Source organism: Tenrec ecaudatus, chromosome 1 (genome assembly GCF_050624435.1).
Source record: "Tenrec ecaudatus isolate mTenEca1 chromosome 1, mTenEca1.hap1, whole genome shotgun sequence".
Lineage (NCBI taxonomy): Eukaryota > Metazoa > Chordata > Mammalia > Afrosoricida > Tenrecidae > Tenrec > Tenrec ecaudatus.
The window spans coordinates 2093238-2102149 of NC_134530.1; positions in this window are offsets into that span (position 1 = coordinate 2093238).

Consider the following 8912-nt stretch of genomic DNA (forward strand, 5'->3'; position numbering starts at 1 on the left):
CACCTCCACCTCCACCATCACCTCCACCTCTACCATCACCTCCATCACCACTACCTCCACCACCACCACCTCCACCACCACCACCTCCACCATCACCTCCACCACTACCACCACCACCACCTCCACCTCCACCACCACCACCACCACCACCACCATGACCACAGCTCTGAGGGGCTGGCCACCCAGCCCCAGGGATGGAGGCAGCAGGCCTGCAAAGAGACCCAGGTTTCCCCCTCTTCCAAACAGCAGTGGAGGACGGCAGGGCAGAACCCCACAAACACTCAAAGCAAGGAGCCAGGGTGTTGGCAGGTGGGGGTGGTCGGCCCCTCTGATTGGCGAGGAGGCAACACTGGAGGGGGGCAAGAGTAGAGGGGCAGAGGGGCACAGAGAGTGATGGCCTCTGCTTTGTAGGTTCATAAGGACCATCCAGGGTGCAGGTATAGACAGGGGCCAGGGCCTGGGGCTGCAGGGGATGCTGGGGGCAGAGACAGAGGGCAGTGTACCCCACAGCAGAGCAGAGGCAGGTCCCTCTTTTCAAGCCCCTGGTCTCTCCACCTGGGGAGGGGAGGGGAAGGGCTGTGGGCTTGCTCTGCCCTGGTCTGTCAGGTCTGATTCCAGATTAGGGATGGTGGCTCAGCGAGGCCAAGCAGTTGCCCAGGGCCGCACAGCCTGGGGTCTGGGCCTGGCTTCCAACCAGTGGGACTGGCGCTGGGGGGGATGTTGAGAGGCCTGGGGCCTGGGGGGTGGGGTCTCTCCCGCCAGGAGGGGCTGCTGGCCCTTTAAGAGGCTGCCTCCGGAGCAGCTCCGGAGGTCGATGGCAGCCTTGGAAACGGGATTAGATTATCCCGGCTGGGACCTCACGGGAAAGCGCCGGCTTCTTGTAAACCGAGGCGCAGGGGGAGCTCGCGTGGGAGCGTGGGGGGCGTGCAGGGCACGCAGGGCGGGCGGTTACTTCAGTCTTCTGGAGACCCACAAATTCAGCCACATTTACGGAGCGTCTACTGTGTGCTGGGGTGCGGTGGGGGGTTGTTAGAGGGGGCGCGCTCATCACTTAATACACACTATCTGCAAACACAGCTGAGGGGGCTTATGGTGGCGCAGCGGGAGGAGCTGGCGGGTCAATCCATCCTGCTGTTCTAGGCAGAAAGGCCTGGCGGCCTGCTTCCACCCTCCGGCCCCGGGCTAGTGGGTTCCCACCCAGAGCGACCCTACAGGGCAGGGCAGAGCTGCCCCTCGGGGTTCTGAGCCAGACAGCCCCTTCTGACTGGGGGACTTGAATCGCCAACCTGTGGGGAGCCGCTGAGAGCGCTGCTCAAGCCAGATACATCTGTGAAGGACCTGCCCGTGGGTTTCTGCCCTGCACCTGGGAAAACTGAGGCACTGGCACGGGCCCAGAGGTCTGGCACGACTAGGAGCAACCAGGAGGCGGGTCCTGCAGGCAGCTTAGCTGGACCACACCCACATAGGTGGCCTCCGCAAGAACCTCTGTCCCTCACGCCTGCTCCTCACCCCCTTCCATCTCTGTGTCTCTCTCCATCTGTCCCTCCTCCTGTTTCCGTCAGCCTGTCTGTCTCTGTCTCCCCTGCTCCTCTGTGTATGCCCCCCACATCTTTGGTGGCTTTCCATCTCTCTGCTACCCAGTCTCTCCCTGCTCAACTCCACCCCCCAGTCCCCCCAGTGGTCCCTCTGGAGGAACACCCCCAGGGTCCCCAAGGTGAAGAGCCCTGTGGGAACATAATCACCATGAGCCTTCCACAGGACAGGGGAGGCTCCATGACCCCCTCCCGGAGTGGTACCTATCTTTACAGGTCCTCAAGGGGCCAGCATATCAGGCAGACATGGCCGCCCACCCAGGCCAGGCAGCAGGGCCCTCTGGCCCCCCTCCCCAAGCTCCCAGCTGCAACTGGCAAACTGAGAGTCTGTGTGAGTCTGCCCCGCCCCCACCCCATCTTCGTAGGCACTGGGAGGTGCAGAAGACCCAATCAGTTACCCCAGGATAGAGGCCTTCAGCTGACTCCCTGAGCTGGGTGCCCTCTGGGGTCTCCACCATCCTCCAGGACCCTTTCTTTGTCCCCCTATTTCTGGGGAAGCTGAAGCAGCCAGCAGGCTGTTCCTGGGGTCCCACCCCTAGGAGTTCATGCTGATTGGTGCCCCTGGTGCCCTCCGACCACGGTTCCCATGGTAATGGTGGTCTCATGTCAAGTCAGTGCCAACTCACAGCGACCCGGTGGGCAGCCCACAGACCCGCCCGGCGTTGTGCCCTCCTCGCAATCCTCCTTCCACTGGAGCCCATTACTGTGTCCTGTCCAGGGGTTTTCCTCTCCTTCCTGCCCTCCTCTTTGCCAAGCAGGATAGGAACGACCTGCGGCCGAAAGCCAGGAGTACTTGCCACCCGTGCTGATGAAGACCGAGGCTGCCAGTCTTCCTTCAGGGTGGAAATGTCAAAAAGACCCAAACCCTCACTGCTGAGCCACTAGGTCGCATCATGATAAATGGAGAAAAGTTGTCAAGGATTTCTTCTCACTTGACCTTGGGTTGTGACCTCCTGGTGCAGCGGTTCTCAACCTGTGGGTCTCAACCCCTTTGGGGGTTGAAAGATCCTTTCGCCGGGGTCACCCGATTCATAACAGTAGCAAAATGACAGTGATGAAGTAGCAATGAAAATAATGTTATCATGAGGGTGGGGTGGTCACCACCACATGAGCAACTGTGGGGGTGGTGGCATTAGGAAGGTGGAGAAGCACTTCCCTGGTGTGTCCCCCAGGTTCCAGTTCTGACCAGTTCTCAACCTGAGGCTCTCCTGGCCCCAAGGAATAGGCTGGGGTGGGAAACGAAAAGTTCTGGGGGCCTCAGTCTTCATCCCTTCTGTCCACTCTGCCAGGGATTCAAAGGAAAAGAGAGTGGAGGACTCCCATTGGACAGACGGGAACGCAGAGGCCTGGAGGACCCGCTGCTCCTGCCCATTCCTCAAAGCATCCAGGAAGCGCCACCTCTGTTCCAGGCACTGACTCCCAGCAGTGGCCAGGCCAGGCCTGCCCAAGGGTCCTGGCCAAAGAGGGAGACGGGCGTTTACCAAGAAACCAACTAAATGTAGAACCAAAGGTTTGAGACAGTCAATGGGTGCAGCTGTCCTGAGCTGGAACAGGCTGGATCAGGGAGGGCTTCCTGGAGGAGGGGACTAGAGCCAGAAAGCAGGAAGGGCTTCTAGGAGGCTTTGAAGGTGGCTGAGAAGTGGCAGGACTGGGCAGCATGGTGCCCTGTGTCTTCTTCCCCCGAGACCTGGGGAGCCACTGGGGATTTAGTGGAGAGAGGAGTATAAACCGATTCCTGACACTATAGCCAGCCTTCTGGTCGAAGGGCTGTAAGGGAAGGTGCCAGGCAGCGGCAGAGTTGGAAGCACTGTCAGGTTTGCCTTCTTGTCCAGCAACCCCCCACCTGCCACCCCGAGACTCAGGGGTCAGTGGGGTGGCTGGGAAGGAGCCCGGGGCCCTGGGGGTGCGGGGGCCGCAGCCCCGCCGGCCCTGCCGCAGCAGTAATTAAGGGCTCCCGGCGTCCCCGCGCGTGATGTATGTGCGCCTTAACTAATCATTTATTAGATCACTGATAGTTCGTCAATATTAATTCATTTATTTAAACAACTCGGCCCTGTAATGAAGATGTTGCTGGAGAGGGGAGGCCAGGGGGTGGTGGGGCTGCTGGGGGACTCAGTGAGGGGCGCAGACCCAAGGCGGTGAGGGTGGAGAGGGGAACCACAAGGACATTGGATGCTGGTGCCCAGCTGATCCATCCCGGCTGGTCAGGCTTACACTCACACCCTTCTGGGCAAGCGGGGAGTCCGAGGTCAGAGCCTGGGGGACCCTTCGTGGTCAGGGAGGGCAGGAGAAGGCGAGCACCAGCCTGGTGGGCACAGAGGAGCCACTAGTACACTGGTCTTGTCTTCATCTCTTCCTACCCGCTACTCCGTCTGTCCTCCCCGGGCTCTGCCCTGAAGGGTTGCCCAGAAGGATGCTCAACCAGTTCGTGTGCCTCCCCTGCTCAACGGCCACCCGTGTGTGGCTCCCCAGTGCCCACCCATGTGTGGCTCCCCGGTGCCCACGAGATGAAATCCAGACGCCTGCTGCCCCCATCTTGTTCCCTCCCATGCCCCCTGGCTGTTGCTGCTGCCCTGCCAAGCTTATCCCTACCTCCCCAGGGCCTTGGCACATGCTGTGTGTGTGTGTTCCCCGCCCAGGACTCTCTCCTCCACTCCTCACAGACTCCACTCCAGTCCCAGCCTCGGCATCACCTCAAGCCACTCCTGCCTCCTTCCTCTGGAATCTGCCACTTTCAGAGAGAACCAGAAACCAAGGTAAGGAGTGGAATCCGCCGCACAGTCACACACACACAGTCACACACAGCCACACACACACAGCCACACACACAGCCACACACACAGTCACACACACAGTCACACACAGTCACACACAGTCACACACACAGTCACACACACAGTCTCACACACAGTCACACACACACAGTCTCACACACAGTCTCACACACAGTCACACACACAGTCACACACAGAGTCACACACAGTCACACACAGTCTCACACACAGTCACACACAGTCTCACACACAGTCACACACACAGTCACACGCACAGTCTCACACACAATCTCACACACAGTCACACACACAGTCACACACACAGTCACACACACACAGTCTCACACACAGTCTCACACACAGTCACACACACACAGTCTCACACACAGTCTCACACACAGTCTCACACACAGTCACACACACACAGTCTCACACACAGTCACACACACAGTCTCACACGTACACAGTCACATGCATGTACACACCCCCACACACAGTCTCACACAGTCACACACATGTACACACCCACACACAGTCACACGCATGTACACACTCACAGTCACACACACATGTACACACCCACACACAGCCACAAGCATTGACACACATATACAGTCACACACATGTACACATAGTCACACACAGTCTCACACACAGTCACACACACAGTCTCACACACAGTCACACACGTACACAGTCACATGCATGTACACACCCCCACACACAGTCACACACATGTACACACCCACACACAGTCACACGCATGTACACACTCACAGTCACACACATGTACACACCCACACACAGCCACAAGCATTGACACACATATACAGTCACACACACGTACACATAGTCACACACACAGTCTCACACACAGTCACACACGTACACAGTCACATGCATGTACACACCCCCACACACAGTCTCACACAGTCACACACATGTACACACCCACACAGTCACATGCATGTACACACTCACAGTCACACACACATGTACACACCCACACACAGCCACAAGCATTGACACACATATACAGTCACACACATGTACACATAGTCACACACAGTCTCACACACAGTCACACACAGTCTCACACACAGTCACACACGTACACAGTCACATGCATGTACACACCCCCACACACAGTCACACACATGTACACACCCACACACAGTCACACGCATGTACACACTCACAGTCACACACATGTACACACCCACACACAGCCACAAGCATTGACACACATATACAGTCACACACACGTACACATAGTCACACACACAGTCTCACACACAGTCACACACGTACACAGTCACATGCATGTACACACCCCCACACACAGTCTCACACAGTCACACACATGTACACACCCACACACAGTCACACGCATGTACACACTCACAGTCACACACATGTACACACCCACACACAGCCACAAGCATTGACACACATATACAGTCACACACACGTACACATAGTCACACAGTCTCACACACAGTCACACACATACACAGTCACATGCATGTACACACCCACACACACAGTCTCACACATGTACACACCCACACACAGTCACACGCATGTACACACAGTCACACACAGTCTCACACCTGTACACACCCACACACAGTCACACGCATACTCACAGTCTCACACACAGCCACACACATACAGTCACACATACACAGTCACACGCACATACACACAGTCACACACATGTACACACAGTCGCACACATGTACACACATACACACATGAGCTGGGGAGCGAGATGTCAGAGGAATGCAAAGCCGGGGGGCACATGAAGGTGTGCTGGGTTCTCACCCCCAGCAGCCACCACACCCCTCATCTCAGGATTCCGGGACATGGGAGTTTGGAAGTATCCGGGGGGTCCTGGGCAGGAGTCCTGGTGGCATAGTAGTTACGAGTGTGGTTGTTAACCACAAACCCAGAAGTTCAAAACCACCAGCCACTCCTTGGGAGAAAGGTGCCTTTCCGCTCCTGGAAAGAGAACCGGAGGTGCTTCGGGAAGAAGTCCAAGCTGCACGGAGAGCACTGGCCCCAAACATGGCTCCAGGAAGGGATGGAACACCCACTGAAATGTTTCAGAAAGCTGAAGACGCACCGGAAGCTCTCCCTCGTCCGTGCCAGGCACTGTGGAAGACAGCTGCCTGGCCAGCGGACTGAAAGAGATTCATGTATGTTCCGTTCAAAGAAAGGCGGCCCCACAGAATGCTCAAATTACAGAAGCGAGTGGAGTCTGGGTGACGACCACCCAGTAGCAGTTGCAGCCGACAGAGAACTGACAAAAGGCCACGCTGGATTCAGAAGAGCCCGTGGAACAGGGAACATCGTTGCTGGTGTCGGACGGATCTTAGCTCAAAGCAGAGGATAGCAAAAAGGTGCTGACTTGTGCTTTGCCGACTCCCAAAGGCATTGACTGTGTGACCATCACCATCCACAAAATGACAGCCCAACCTGAGGAGCCAGCGTGCTTCTCACAGGCAACATGGCAGGACTTGCCTTACATACTTGGGACATGGGGTCAGGAGAGACCAGCCCCTGGACAAGGACATCATGTTTGGTCAAGTGGAGGTGTGGTGAGAAAGAGGACATGGTGGCTGCATCAATGGGCTCGGACACAGGACCGGGCAGGTTTCACTCTGTTGCACACAGGGTCGCTATGGGCCAGAACAGGCTCAATGGCGCCTAGCAACCACCACCACAGCCAAGAGTCCCGGTCTCAGAAACACACACGGGCAGCTCTAGCCCATCCTACAGGGTCTCGGAGAGTTGGAGTTGCCTTGATGGTAGTATGGTTTGGATTGGTTTGGTTTGTAGGGAGCCCTGGTGGTCCTTTCCTGTAAGTGCTGCCCGCTAACCCCAAGGTCAGCTGTTCAAACCTGCCGGCCAGGAGAAAAACAAGAGATTTTCGGCTCCGTAGAGAGTTCGTTTTGGAAACTGGCAGGGAGCTGCACCCTGTGCTACAGAGGCGCTGTGAGTCGGAATCGACTCAACGGCAGTGAGAGTCTGAGGGTGCTCTGGCAGGGTCTGGGTGGCACAGTGGTGAAGCACTCACTGCTAACCCAGAGCTTGGCAGTTCGAATCTGCCCAGGGCCCCTGCGTGAGAAAGCCCTAGTAACCTACTCCCAGGAAGATGCCCAACTCGACTTGACGTCGTCTTCCGGGGGCCCGTGCAGGCTGAGCGTCTCTGTGCTGAACAGCTGCCAGTGTACAGCAGGGGAAACAGAGGCATGGGGCGGTTTGGGCAGCTGCTCAGGTGACTGAGCAGGTCGACGTCAAAGCCAGGGTTCAAACCCAAGCCTCCAATCCGGGCTCGTGGTCTGCCGATTCTCTGCATCCAGGCCACTTCTCAGGCACCGTCTCTTCGAGCTTCTCTCCTGCCCTAGAACCTGCCAGAGCTCCACACTGCCCTCACGGCCACGACCCAGGGTCTAATGCTCGGGGCTCGGTGTCCCCCTCTCCCCACACACCGTCACTCAGAAGGTGGAGCCGCAGGGTCCCTCGGTGTCCTGTGACCTGGCTCTTCACATAGTGTGAGTGACCAGGGGCTCCCGGGAGACTGGCTGGCTGCTTCAGCCCCTAGCACACCGTCCCTGGACCTGGCTCCCATTCACCCTCCGCTGCACCATACAGCAGGGGCTCGCCCGAGGGGTCTGTGCTGTTGTCAGGTGCATGGGGTTGGGACAGAATGAGACAACACCCAGTCCTGCCCAGTCCTCCCAATTGCGACCTTTGAGCCCATTGTTGCAGCCACTGTGTCCACCCACCTTGTTGCGCGTCTTCCTCTTTCCCCGCTGCCCCTCGGCTTCACCAAACGAGATGTTCGTTCTCCAGGAACTCAAAACGCAAACACACCGCCATCGATCGAGCCCACGCCGACTCACAGCGGCCCTGTGGGACACGGTGGAACGGCCCAGAGGGTTTCCGAGACTGTGACGCTGTATGGGAGTGAACAGCCTCATCCTTCTCCCTCAGAGCTGGCTGATGGTTTCAAACCGCTGACCTTGAGATCAGCAGCCCAACGTGTAACTCCACCACGGCTCCTCTCTCCAGGGACTGGTCCTCTAGTAAGAACAAGAAGGGGGATAAAGTGATCCCCCTGCAGGCTCCCCATAGCTGTGCCCTTCGAGTCCTTCTTTTGTCCCTCTGTGGCCAGAACCCAGGGGTGGGGGTGGGGGTGGGGGTGGAGCTGGGGCCTCAGGGAGCCCCTGCCCTGGTCTAGCCCCCCCTATTTGGGGACAATTTTGTGCCTGGTACGTGGCACATGGGAACACAGTCCAGGGTGGGACACTGGGTCAACTGTGTCCTCATGAAGCCAGTGTCTCAGGCTTTGAGACTCGGGGCTCCATCCAGAGGGTCCCGGGGAGCCTTGGAAGGTCTCAAACAGGGGAAGGCCATGCCCCAAGGTGCCCTCTGTAATTGTCACCCCAAATAGGTGAGAGCAGGGGCAGGGAGCAGCGCCGTGGAGCACCCGTGGTACCCACTGTGTGCCCGCTGGAGGTGGCCTCCTCCAGGGCCC